Below are 14920 nucleotides of genomic sequence, written 5' to 3' on the forward strand. Positions count from 1 at the left end.
AGGGAGGGAAGGGGTTATGGGGATAGGAAGGATAAGAGGGTGAACTGGACATTATTACCCTATGTACATATATGACTACATGACTGGTGTGATTCTACATCATGTACAACCAGAAGAATGAGATGTTATACTCCATTTGTGTATGATGTGTCAAAATGCATTCTACTGCCATGTATAACTAATTAGAACAAATAAAAAATTACTTAAGCTATAAAATGTTTTAAAAGTTTAAAATACAATAGAAGTTCAATTTGTATGGTAGGTAACTCTGAATTCTAAGGAATTCTTCAGGCCTTAATAATCATTACTCCGAAATCTTGATTGGGCCTCTTCAAAAAGATCTTTCCTTCCTTCCTTACCTCTCTCCCTCCTTCCTTTCTTCCTTCCTTCCTTCAGTACTAGGAATTGAACCCAGGGGCACTTGACAACTGAACCATATCCCTGGTCTTTTTAAAAATTTTTTAAAGATAGGGTCTCACTAAGTTGCTTAGGGCCGAGCTAAGTTGCTGAGGCAATCCTTCTGCCTCAGTTGCTGGGATTACAAGTGTATGCCACTCTTCCAAGCTTGGTGTTATTCAAAAATTAAGTTGAGAATGAAATAGAAAACAGCAGGTGTATATTTCATGTGAACATACATACAACTACTTCTAATTGGAGGTATAACATGAATATAATTGAATTTTCTATCTAGTTTTGGGAGACATAACAATTTTATTAATATGGTTGACATGCTGGTCTTGGATAATAGGTTTGTGCCAATACTCACTCAGTTCAGGTATAAAATTAGTTATAAAAGGATAATTTTCCCTAAGAACAGACTTGACTTCACATTCCTCATTAAGTGAAATCTTAGAAATAGAGCAGTAGCAAAATCTACACTTGAGATTTACTTATGCATACATATTCCAACCAAGGCTTAAGTATATTCATAAAAAGAAAGAACAAAAATCAATCAGCAATTTGAAAGTGCTACCAAGGATCCATCTTTTTCTTTTTTTCTTTCTTTTGTAGTGCTGGGGACTAAATCCTCCACATGTGAGGCAAGTGCTACACCATTAAACCACATCCCCAGCCCACCAAAGATTCTTTTGTTACTCGAGTACCAACACATGGGAAATACTGCAACATTTTGGTGATGCTAATTACAGGATGACCCTAAACACTGGATAGTGTACAGGCTTCAAATCTGTTAGATCCAACTCAAGACCTCTCAGCAAGGGACAGCACTAGGTTTCAGCTGAATTCAAGTAAGGCAATGTGACAAACAAGAAAGTTGTCAAGTAAAGACACTACACTTATTTATTTTCTAATCAAATATATGGTTGGTTGTTTATATCCCCTAGTTCCACAGCTGCTGGATCCAACCAACCTCAGATCAAAAAATTCATAAAAATAAATTTGTCTATACTGAATTTGTATAGTTTTTTCTTGTCATTATTCCCAAAACAATACAGTATAACAACTATTTACATAGTGTTTACATTACATTAGGTGTTATAAGTCATTAAATGATGATTTAAACTGTGCAGGATGATATTCCTAGGTTATATGCAAATATTGCACCATTTTCTACAAGGGACTTGAACATTCATGGATCTAAGTGTTTGCAGGGGTATATCTTGGAATCAATTCCCTTATGATACCAAAGGAGGACTGTAATTTAGGTTTCTGATTTTGAGTAAAAAGATAAAAGAAAATAGAAAAAAAATAAAAGGAAGGGGAGAAATCCCCCTGAAGATGAGCTTTTAGTCAGCATACATAGTCCCTCATTCTTTTATTATGAAAATGTGTACATGTATCTAGTCTAAGTATACTATCTACTTTATATGATCTTTAAATAAATTTTCACTTGACAATGACAACAGATGTCCTTTCAAACATTTTAGATGACTGAATAGATTCCTACTGTCATTACTTTAAAAAATCATCTTCTTTTTATCAATCAAGAATTCTATAATCATGGGCTAAAAATAATCCACTTCTCTGGAGACTTTCATTCTAAATGAAGAATTTCTTCAGAATGTGCATCCTGGTGAATGTATTTCAGGGACTACTTCTGAGTTGACATTTCTCATGTTATTTTACATTCTGGATTAAGACACATCTCATATGGTTTTGATTTATATTCTCAGCAAACTTTAAAAAGGAAATTCCAAGTGGAAGTTTATTCATACACCAGAACTATGTTTAAATGATGCTACAGGGATGTCTTAAACTAACACAAGCCAGGAAGTTCAAAGTCAAGATTAGATCCTGGACCATGTTCCCACCTCTTACTTCTTGGACCTCTTAGGTATTTAGAGAGTGGAGATTTTATGTAACAGCTGTTCCACTTGTCTTTGACCTCCTGCATATATATTTAGTCAATTTCAAAGATGCATTACACTTTATGTAACAAACTGGTATTTCCTGAGTGCTTAAGTTCCAAGTTTGTACTTGAAAAACAAAACAAACACCCTAGATAAAGAAAAACTTTACACCTTATTTTAATGACTAGATGACTATTTGTTGTCATATGATTCCTCAAATCATTTAAATAATCAAAAGCACAATGTAAACCAAATTTGTAAATACCAGTAAATTTGCCAAAAGTACAACTTCAGATAAATTTATTTTTATGCAAAGTAAATATTATTTCTACAAAGAGAAGGCTTTTTAAATTTTAAAATTTTTTATATTTTGGTACTGTGGATTTAACCCAGAGGCACTTGACCACTGAGCTATATCCCAGTCACCCGCCCCCTCCCCTTTACAAAAATTTTTTATTTTGAGACAGGATCTTGCTAAGCTGTTAGGGCCTTACCAACCAATCTTAAGTTGCTGAGAGTAGCCCAAAGGGGAGTTTTAAATGTAGATGTATTCTAATTTAATTTTGCTCTTAACTAATGGCATATCTAGTACTTAAATAAAACTCTAGTCTTTTCTCTTATTGAATACAAATACTTGGTTTTACATATTAACTTTTAAAAGGGAACCTGTCAGTTTATCTAGAAAATGTTTCTGTATTTGAAGGCATAATAAGTGCACTATTTGGATATAAGAAAAGCAACACAAAATAAAATGATTAGAAGCAAGGGCCAGTCTTATTTCCCTTTGCAAGGTTGGATAGGTCAGCTTCAGCGGGCCTACTTTTCATCTATTAAATGGGGCTAAACAATAGTACATAACTCAGAGAGTTGTCATAAGAATTAAATGATCACACACTGTAATGTGATTAGATACACACCTAGAGTATCATATGCTACTCCTACTATAGTAAAGGTGCTTATTCTTATTTTTCTCTAATAGAAAATAGTGGTTCTCCTGGCCTCTGACACTTCCCACTCAGTTCTTCTTCATTTGACCTTTAGATATAGAGGGATCGGTCTATTTATTTATTTAAGAGACATCTATTTGGTGCCCCTGATGCTTTCCCACTATTAAGCACTGTGGGAGAATGCAAGGCGGTGGGCAGCCAGGTCCTGCCCTGTAGGTCTCTAAGTTGAGGAAGAAAAGCAAAAGTCTAGGCTTTACTAGCTCTCCAGAGAAGGACAATGTCCCGTATAGTTGGTAGCAAGAGGGGGCATTTTTGATAAGGTGAGCAGCAACAGACTGGCAGATGATGAAAGATTTGAGCCAAATGGTTTAGCCAAATGGTTCTCTGTAGACAACCCTTTTCCACCCACTGACTGTTCTGCAGCTGAATTCTTGTGAACCCTCTGCCTTTCTGGCAGTAGATTCTTCAGTTCTTGCATCTATGCCTGCAGGAGAACCTTGGGGTTATGTGTGCCCATCAACCTGCATCCAGATTCTTCTTATGACAAATATCTAACAGGCAATTCATTTTTACAAAACATTTTGTTACACTCTTTCTGTTAAATGATGCTCTACAATGCAGCAAGCCATGCTTCCACACCATGCTATTTAACACAGTGCTGTGAGAGTCATAAATGAAATGTGACACTTTGAAAATGGCAATAAGGGCCTTATCCTAAAAGGCTGTTACTTCTGGGATATGAACACTAGGCTGAGGAAGACAGTTTTGTGATTATAATTCACAATGTGCTCACCAGTTAATAAGTAAAATATTAGCCATTCTGTGCCTGATATGTGAAGATTCCAAGGTCAAAGATGTGTTAAAACATAACTAAACATAGCAGAACCTTGGGAAAGAAATCTGTATCAGACATGTGGGCTTCATTAAGGGAAATATTTTCAGAAGGTTATTTTTCCACACTATGAGGAAAAGAAACCTGAAAAAATAAGTAAATTGTGAGTGAAGGATATGGGCTTCCTGTGGATTAGTGACTGGGAGAAGTTGGGGGTGTAATGGAGCCCAAGGTCACTGACCTCCAAATGTCATGAATCTTCAAGGTAGGCTTCCTGCCAAGGTCACTCTCATTATTAAAAACATCCTAGGTGTGTATTCAGGGATCTGCTTCGTGGGAAAGAAACTGGAAAAGTCATTCAGATACTTCAAATCACTTACATTAAAAAGCAAAGACATATTTTGCTCTTAGGCATAAAATGATAATTAACATCTATGACTGCTCAAAGTGTACCTAATGCCAAACAGAAAATTTAGTCCTCCTTGAACCTTTTGTTTTTAAAATAAAGAAAAAGAAAATATTGATACATAATTAAAAAAAAAAAAAAGATGAACTTTGTCCTGCTCAAACTAGTGCATAGTGTTGGGGTTCTTAACCTGGGCTTTTTGTGTAGAATTCAGGGTCCCAGGAACCCTTTGTACACCAACATTGCTGCATATGAGCTGCTTTTCCACTTGGGGTAATTTAGCTTTTATCAATGGCATGCTTATTCTACTGCTTATTCTACCTCCAAGGTACTCACATTTAGCCCAAAAAAGAAAACTTCATAAAACTTGGAGGCTTAAAGAAGTGTCAGTTTTCTTCTGCTGTGTTCCCTGTGGATTATCAGATTTTGAATTTAGAACAGAAAGATAAATAATCTCTCTCTCTCTTTCACACACCCACACACACACACATACACACACACATACAGACACAGACACATGTATACTGGTGGCACATGTATTCTGTAACTGTGTCTTAGGTAAAACTGAAAACATCTTTGAATAAATATGCAGATTTTGAATCTTCTTAAATTATTACATTTCAGATACACATTACCAGATTGGAAGCCAGATTGCATCTTTACATCTCCTGTTCTTAGTCAAAAGCCTCGCAAATGGTGATCATTTAGTGAACGTTGACTAAATGCATGAAAAATTAAATTAAGAGGAAAATATTTATAGATCTGTAGGCCAATAAACATACAAACATCTCTCAGATATTCAGGTCCCTCCAAACTCACAGGACTGTTTTCAACATGGACAAATGTGAAAGAACTTTGTAAATTGTAAAGCACTCAATGAAAATACATGAAATGAAATACATAAGTAAAATCACAACATCATTCCAATTGTGATTTCACCTCTAGATACATGCTTATAGATATCTTTGGGCAGGAGAGTCTTTGCATATCTTGATGTTATTTCTTTTTTCTGAAGGGCAAGACATTTGACACTGTCCTGGCATTGACTGAGACAGTCATTTCTGTTGGCTCTGATCCCAATTTCCTGTCTCTCTATATCCAAATCCTTGGAAATCCCAAGCATACAGAGAACTGCAAGATTTAGTCTTAAAAAATAACAGCAAGAAAAGATTGTCCTGTTTTCTCATAAAGAAATCAGTCTACCTTTTTAAGATGGTCAAACTGACTGCAATATATTCATACTTGAGTAATATTCATAGTTGAGTAACAATAATAGAAAAAGAATTCCACAATGCTTTCAAATGTTCTGACCACATTTCTTTATTGTGGTCAATATAAGAAATACATTGCATATAGTGTGAATATGCACACATACCCACACATGCACACTTACATATACATAGGCTGAAACAAAGTTTCACGAAGTAATAGTTTATTATTGCATATATTTTATATATGCAAATCCATCTGACATTTCCTGTCCAACCCTTTCCCATAAAACATTGCTAGCTGATTTTTTACTCTCCCAGTTTATAGAATATGGCTTTAGATAACATTTGGTTACATGAGAAGCATCTGGTTAAAATAATAATAATAATAATAATAATGAATAAGCTGAAGAGAGTTCTGAGTCTGACACCTGGGGCATCTTCCTCCCCTATTTTCATTCCTCATATTGTCATAACAAAGCACTAGGACCTGCTGAATCTGCCTCTTAAATATATTTTTCAATCTCCTAGTCTCCTCCCTAACTCCACTCCTTCCATCTTGGTTTAGATTCTCATCCTGTCCCTAGGAATATTGCAACAGTCCTAACAGGTCTCCTTACATCAGTTCTTGCCCTCCTTGCATCTCTAAAATTCAATTTATGATCATTCTGAAAACTCCTTCATGCCTCCCTGTCATCTACAGAATGAGGTGCCAGCCCACCACTGTGGCCTGTGGTGCCTCCATGCCAGCTTCTGGGAGTTCATATCCAGCTGTGCAGCACCATCTGGAGCTCCCCAGCCCAGGCTGCTGTTCCACATCCTGTGCTTATGCTCTGGCTGTTTACTTGTCCTTCATCTTTTCATCTGTCACATTGTTTCTACATTTTTGCTCCTTGCTTACTATCATTTATCTTCTACTATGATTCAGCTTAGACATCATCTCCTGAATCCCAGGTTGGCCTGGCTCTTCTCTGGGTTTTTGTACATCTATTACAGTTCTTATGAGATTATTCTGGAATGTTCTCATTGCATGTCTGCCTCCCCCATGGGATCACAAGCTTTTCAAGGGCTGAGGTTTTCTTAGTCACTTTTTGTACCACAAGTACTGGCAGCACACAAGGAGCCTGAGTGTTCTCCATGCATGCTGAATTGAGGAGGAGCTGGGAAGTGCTTTTCTTGCACTGCATTTATCTCCAGCCAGAATGGATGGTGGCCCCTCAACTTACTTCTGAAAAAGGACCTTCAAGATACTTCTGGTCAAAGGATTTTGGAGAAGGAACACTGTAACCCCTGAAAGCTCTTGCTTGCTTTCTTTTTCCTTTCCTGGTTTGATTTAAGGAAGCAGAGGAACACGTGCCAGGTTTCATAGCTTTCTTTTCCACTCTGTTTGAGAAGTCTGCTGCTACTGTTGCTGGGGTTGAGGTTGGGCTGAGTGCCAGGCCCCAGCCTTAATCAATAACAAATCAATGACATGAAATCTGCAGCCTAGAGGTTTTCCAGATGTGGTTTGGAACAGTGATGGGAAGTCAGATTTGGTCCAGAGGCATTTCCAGCCTAGAAAGGCCTGGGAAAAGGAGGGCAGTTCTGGTGACAAGCAAAGGATTAGGTCCTCTTTGGGAGGATCTGAGGCCTAGTTCAGTCTAGACTGCCCACATCTCCCAGGATGTGCCCTGGAGGAAGTCCAACTCCCCCAGGCTGCCCCATTCCTACCTCTCAGGCAGTCAGTAATTCAGTCCATGATGGCCTCTCTGAGGAAGTAGAGATGTGGGATGCTTTTAATTAGAGTAATGCCTCCCATCCCTTGCAACATAACCACATTCAGTTAAGATTATTTTGATTTTTAGGAGCAAGGGAAAATGTGTGATGTAATCGACCACTGAACCAGCTAGGCCTGCTTAGGAGATCCTCCACTTTGCTTAGACAAAGCTTCTTTCTTGAAGGTATAGTTTGTTGAACACCTCCTTCAAGAAACCCTCCCTCAATCTTCTAGCACCTCTGGTCACCCTACTCTATGACCTCTTGCCATCTTGAATTGTCATTTGATTTGTTCTCTGTGACTAGAACTTCTGTCTCTATAGATCAAAAGTCTGAGCATAGTGAATTAATCAAAAATAGGGGCTCAATACAGGGTTTGGTGGTTGTAGTCATTGTGGCTATTATTAACACTTAGTAAAACAAGCTCGTATGCGAATATGACTGTGTGTGATTGAAGATGCTACTTCTCCCAGATGCCAGTTGCTAATTTCTAAAGAGAGAAAAGTGACAGACCTGAGGGAAAGGGATGGACATCCTTAACAGATAAAAAAAGACAGGGGCCCCTACTGTAGGGATCCCTGGACAACCCTTGTTACATCCTAAAGCCTCAGTCTCTTCTTCTGCAAAATGTGTATAATGTTGTATATACTCTTCAGAGAAGTTGTAAGGATGTAAGAAACTCTAAAAGAAGAAGGATTTTGGTTTAGTATCAACCCCCCTAACAGAAACTAAAATGTAAGGTGGAGTACGTTCCACTGATCCACACTATCAACGGAGTCTTTTAGTAGGGAACGGAACTCTCATAAAGAAACGGTTTAAGAGTCATAGTGTAATCCCAATGGTTAATCTTTTGTCTCAAATTTCCGAAACTTTTCTTACATGCCCTTTCAGATCATAAATGCAGTTTTAAAAACATTCCAGGGGAGAGGGGTCATGGATCCATGGTACAGCAATTGCCTAGCATGCACAATGAGGCTCTGAGTTCCATCCGCAGCACCACAGAACAAAATAAGACATTCTACAGTTGACTAAAAGTAGCAAGATGATGACTTCTTCCTCCTTGGTACAAAAAGTACAACGCAGTGCCTCTGGTTCTCTGGCACAGGGCTTTGGATTTTACTTTGTGTTACATCTGTTGAACAAAATGAATTTATGTATATTGACATAGAGTAGGCTCTTAGAAATTGAAGCTATGACTCTTAACTGAAATGAGTACTTTTCACCTCTTTCTACTGACATACCTGAACATAAAAGTCTACCCCCAATGAATTTATTTGACATTTCTTCTACACGTAGATGGAATATAACACACTCACACTCATTTTAATATATATATATATATGTATATATATACATATATATATATATATATAAACCTTTCCTTCAAATTTAAGAAACACTGATACTTCAAGAAGATGCACTATCCTTTATCTTCTGAAGACTCCTGGGCATTCTGCCTCATTGAAGAAGCTCAGATGTAAATTTAAAAGACAAATCTCACTTTTAGAGAGATGACCTATTTATCTATTTTTTATAACAGTTTCCCCATGTACCAGGCAAATTCTGACTCCATTCAGGCCCAGATGACAGTATGGTAGAGCCAGAAGTCTGACTTTAAAGAACCGGGATATACACAGACAATGGATGCTGATGTTGGTTAAGCTTAAGATCAAAGGATGAAGGCAGAATCTCTGCTCAGCAACATAAAGTGGCTTGAAAATACAGATGTTCTCAAATATATTTCCATAAACTAGCAGGAGATCTCATGTGCACTTTATTCAAGAATGCAATTGATATCATGCAAAGAGATAACTTCAGAGCTAGAACCCAGATCTGATCACCTGCTTAGAATCCTTCACAGTTCTGAAAACCCTTTGAAGTAAAATCCAAATGCCCTCAGAAGGCGTGCAATTCTTGAGTTCAGCACAGGTTGGGCATGTTGTTCTGTATCCACATGCCCTGGATGCCAGTGATGCTACCTAGTAATGTTTAACAATCTGAGGTCCCCTAACTGCAACGCCACCCCAACCCCATCCCATTTCCTGTAGGTTCTTTTCTCTCTGTTTAGAATGATGTTCTCTCACTTCATCTGACAAGCTGATTCTGACCATTCCTTTCCCCTCTGCTTCTTTACTTCTCAGATCTAGTTTTACCTTCCTGTGAAGTCTGCCACTCTTTCCACACAAGGCTAAGTAAGGTTTGCCCTTCTCTCTTTCCCTTCTCTCCTTCCTACCCTCCATGTTCTTCTGATCCAGCACTTACCCCAGCTCTGGAATTTTCAGTTTACTCTGCTTTTCTGTTCCCTCTGCAGCCATTGTCTTTGCATTTTCTGCACCAGGACAGTGCATAGCAGCCCTACAAGGCTTGGTGAATATTTTCCTGGAGAATGGAGGAAGCTTCCAGCACAGAGGCTCAAAGAAATTTAGAGCAGGGTACAGATAATCATCCTTTCTCCAGCTTCCGGCCACTAAGAGCTGATGGGAGCGTCCCTGTTCCCCAGTGACCTGGGAAGCCTCAGCTGAGATTCCAAGCCTCCACACTTCCTCTCCTCATTGTTTTCATTCACAAAAAAGAGCACCATGGATTTGCAACATAACCTCAAGTGAAATAAAGACCCATAAAGAAAGGATTCCATTTGTAACAGAAAGAACCACACACTTTCTAATGAATCAACCCCCCTAACAGAAGCTAAAATGTAAGGTGGAGTACGTTCCACTGATCCACACTATCAACGGAGTCTTTTAGTAGGGAACGGAACTCTCATAAAGAAACGGTTTAAGAGTCATAGTGTAATCCCAATGGTTAATCTTTTGTCTCAAATTTCCGAAACTTTTCTTACATGCCCTTTCAGATCATAAATGCAGTTTTAAAAACATTCCAGGGGAGAGGGGTCATGGATCCATGGTACAGCAATTGCCTAGCATGCACAATGAGGCTCTGAGTTCCATCCGCAGCACCACAGAACAAAATAAGACATTCTACAGTTGACTAAAAGTAGCAAGATGATGACTTCTTCCTCCTTGGTACAAAAAGTACAATGCAGTGCCTCTGTAATATTTTGTCTCTGGCCGCTTGCCGCTTTTAAATGTTACAATGTGAAGTATGGTTTATATTTATATTATTAATTATGTATTCCATAACTTCACTTATTTTAGAACATAATAATGGTAGCATCAAATTTAGGATATCTGAAATCAATAATCCCCAAAACAGCACACACACAAATATTTTAGGTTTACCAAATTCTAACTTTTAAGATTCTCCTTGGCATAATGGCTTCTATTTGTAAAACCGCAGGCACCACTGAACTATCAATAAATTTTGCCAGAAATCTGAAATGAAACTCTACTTCAAGTATTGACAATCATTCTCCTTAGGCTCCAAGTTGGTACTTCCTTGTTTCCAGTCCTGTTTCCAGTCCTGAAAAATAGGTGGGAAAACTGTTCACAGCAGCCTTTTGTGATGCTTGTCTGGGAAAGTGGAGGAGGATCTCTGTGCTTATGTCACTGTGATTTCTGAAATTCCAGTCCAGTCATCCTCCAGTGTGGGTTACTTTTCTAATCTGGAACTCCCTACTCTCACTACCCACACACCTGACCCCTGGGGGGAACCACTGAGTCACTTCCTGCCTTTTAAACTTCTGTTGAGAGCCTTGACCAAAGGATGTGATGAGATTGACAATGATGGGAGGCAGCAGGAGTTGCCAGGAAGGCAGGCAGAGAGTGAATAGGGGCTGCTCCATCAGAGTCAGACAGGGAGTTGCCAAGTGCTGCCAACTCTTGATTTTTTTTAGAAGATAATTATTGTCATTACAGTAATGACCTGAGTTGTGCATTACTTAATACTTGATTTACCTCCAGGATCGCTATTGCACTCTTCACCTTTCCACGGCTTATTTGCAACTTCAGGAAAATGGAGAGGAAAAGAAATAAGCAAATTCATCAATCTTGGCCTGGTGCTGTGGCACATGCCTGTAATCCCAGTGACTTGGGAGGCTGAAGCAGGAGGATAGAGAGTTCAAAGCCAGCCTCAGCAACAGTGAGGTGCTAAGCAACTCAATGAGACCCTGTCTCTAAATAAAATACAAAATAGGGCTGGGATGTGGCTCAGTGGTTGAGTGCCCCTTAGCTCAATCCCTGGTACCAAAAAAACAATACAAAACAAAATAAAACAAAGCAAACAAGCAAAAACACATCAACCTTAGATATATGAAAAGCCCAATTAAACAAATCTGAGACCCACTCACAAGAAAGTGGTTGGATGGCCATGCATTTTATTGAGACGCCTATCCTCATTAGCTATTAATTTGTAAATTAATAAATCAGATGTATTATATGAATCTTAGCTTTCCAGATCACTTTTCAACAAAAGGACACTTTTACTATAAATTTTTTTTAATTAAGAATTTTAAAACAATGTGGCAGAAACAGAAAAACCTGTCTAACAAACTAACTATTCAACAAACACACCCATGGACTAAAGATCCCAGTATCCATAGTAGTTAGGGCACTTGAAAGAGTTTTGACCAAAAGTATGTGGGTGAGCCTGTCATGGGTTCTAGCACTCGTCTCTCCTCCAGCCACCAGTAGGTGTCCGAGTGCTCAGGTGACCTTAGGAGTTACCTGTGGAGGTGGCGGAGGTTCAGTCTCCCTGAATGTGAATCAGAGTTTTCTGGTTAAGATGGTAAGTACAGAGATCTCTGACTTATTTGACATTGAATCCCCAGTGGCCACTATACTCCCTGGAAAAGAGGAGGTGATTTGGATTCAACATTTATGGGAATAATGAATGGTGAATGAGTTATAAGAACATGCACATGAAAGTAAAAATGAGCACTGTTAATTCTCAGGAAAAGTTCTGGGAATACTTTGCTGTTATTACATATATATGCCATGCACACACACATACACAGTGTTTCATCCTTACTCTTGATATTATTCAGAAACTCTCCTGTCTTTTATGTCCACTTTTGTTTGCATGGAAGGTATCCAACTCTCAATAGGCACCACACTAAGATAGATTGTGAAACAGCTTCTTTTGAAAAGAATTTATTTATTTTTTCTTCTCTAACAAACTACTTTGGTTGACTGAATAGGTTTGCTTCATTGCTCATCAGTTTCAGAGACTCAAATACATTTAAAAGGCAGTTTGGAATTTTCTACACTTCAATGGCAGATCCCCTAAGGGAATACTGACTAGGTGGGTAAGAATATTTTTGTTCCCTGTTCTTTCCATACAGAAAACTCTTACACCTGTTAGACTAGTCCATGAAAATGACAAGTGATAAGATACTTCTCCTTAATAACAAAAATCCACAAATCCTTTGTACATATGTATTTATTTTCATTCTAAACTGGATTTCTAGGCTTAAACCTATTAAGATTATTTGCTGTTTCCTTTTTAAACTAATTGTTACAGTTTATTGGAACTGACATTCAATGAGTCCCAGGTCTGTGTTTATGCTATTTTGTCATTTAAAAACGTTGTATTTCATTGCTTTCTATTGTTTAAAAAGTATCCCTACACATACTGTATGTCTCAAAAATCATAAGAAGAGTTACAAATCAAAATTTTAAAAAATTCCTCTATTATATTTTCAAGGTGACAGCAGACTCATGTTGGAACTTCCAAAGTGACTGCATCTTTTAAAACTAGTACTTAACGGCTAGATATAACTAACTTTTAGTTATAAGTAAGAGAGAAGAAAGGCAGTGAGAATGGAAGAAATAAACCTCTCTCCAAGGGAGAAAGAACTTGTTTGTTTGCATTTATTTCAGATAGTTTCTAGTTCACAGTTACTTCTCAAATCAGAAACTATGCCAGATTTCTTGATTTTACTTTTCTAAGTACAGTATTTTGCTTGGACCACTCACTCTCCCATCTACAGGATGGTTCTCTGTATGTGTACTCCCCATTTTTTGGCCCATCCTAGGTGGTCTGGATTTGGTAGGCATTCAATAGATTGAAATGTACCACCTTAAAACTCACCTACTCTCAACTTCAACCCACTCTAAATCATTTTAAATGCTATTGTAAAGATGGTGATCCTGAAATTAACTCTGGATTTACTATTATTTTAAAACTTAGCTTCCCAGTGCCCTCTGGGACAAAACAAGCTTCTCATTGTACTAAGTACCTTGTGATCACCTGGTAAGTTTACATGAGCTGAAGAATAAGTTTTTGGCTACAAGTTCCATCATGGGTAGTGAATGCCAGCTTGGGCTTTATTATAATCCAAATGTGGTTTGTTTAAAAAAAATATTTTAAGAATTTATTGAGACAGGCATGAAAGTAAAACCCCACATGTCTTTAAAATGTGGCTCTTAGCACTACCACCCTATGACAGATCAAAATTAAAGGATATATAGTTGGAATATTACACATGCTCAATATAAATTACATAAATTACATAATCTTAAAAAAAAATCTAAGCCTTAAAAAAAGAAAAACTCAGTGTTTTTCCAATGCATTGTTATACTCAGGCTTTCAAAACAGGCTTTGGAATTTGTTTAACAATTTACAAGGTATGCTTATTTTAATTTTCATAAGTTATGGCATAAATAGCTCTAAAGTGAAATTGTGTCAAAAATAATATGCATAATTTTCAGGTTTTTAAGTCTATTTTTCTTTTGGAAGCTCTGATGATTAGACAACTGTGGATTACCAGATTACAAACACAGTAACTCTAAATATTTTTAGTATAATTAAAAAAATAACTTAGTGGTCAAAATCCACTGATTGTTGTTACCAAAATATTTATAAAAATTTTATTTCAAATTTTCTTGAAGAAAATGTATATTTACAGAAAATAATAGAAAAAAAAAGAGAGTCTGTGGAAGGCAAAGGTTTTTATAGAATAAGTTACAGCTCCAGAGGACAGTCAAAAGGTGCCCAATGAAAGGACCTGACGAAGTAGCTCAGGAGCTGTGCAGCCTTTGTCATGAACTTGACCCTCTACCTAATCTCCCTCTTCTCACAAGGAAGGTGAAGTCTCTTTTATTTTGTAATATTCTAAAATCCTATGACTTGTAAGATGGGAGTGTCAGGCTGGCAGCACCTGCAATCTGTGAAACCAATGCTACTTTGGAATTCTAGAGAAGATAAACCATACCTCTAGTCCTCGATATCTGATTGCAGACAATGGCCACACCCATGCTAACTGAAAAACTCATATGAATGTGGGTTTGTCTAACACTTGGTTGCTGGGAAAAAATGTTGATGAACCCTGACCAAACGGTTGATGTGATTTCATAGTGTGGTCTCTGACGCAGCAGGCTGTAAGTCCCCAGAGACCACAGCCTCGGCAGCTATCTTGGTCTCTGACATCAACCCCAACTAGTTTTCTTTTTCAGTTTTATTCTTAAGTGTAATATTTCTGATCTCTTCTTGTTGTATAATCTAATTCTGTGAAAATAAGAATAAAGGCAGAATTCTGACTGTGAGGAGATGCATAAAACTGCATT

General features: G+C 37.7%; 1 protein-coding gene across 6 annotated transcripts in view; it reads right to left on the reverse strand.

Annotated features, from left to right (window-relative positions):
* Positions 1–14920, reverse strand: part of Stard13 (StAR related lipid transfer domain containing 13) — a 522899-nt gene that overhangs the window by 80197 nt on the left and 427782 nt on the right. Inside the window, exon 1 of one of the 6 annotated variants that reach the window (XM_047552401.1) lies at positions 9720–9751. The exons of the other annotated variants lie outside the window; for them this stretch is intronic. The gene's annotated coding sequence lies outside the window, so the exon portion shown is untranslated. Of the gene's footprint in view, positions 1–9719; positions 9752–14920 lie in introns of those variants that run through there. 6 annotated transcript variants of the gene reach the window in all.

Source organism: Sciurus carolinensis, chromosome 5, assembly GCF_902686445.1.
Source record: "Sciurus carolinensis chromosome 5, mSciCar1.2, whole genome shotgun sequence".
Taxonomy (NCBI): domain Eukaryota; kingdom Metazoa; phylum Chordata; class Mammalia; order Rodentia; family Sciuridae; genus Sciurus; species Sciurus carolinensis.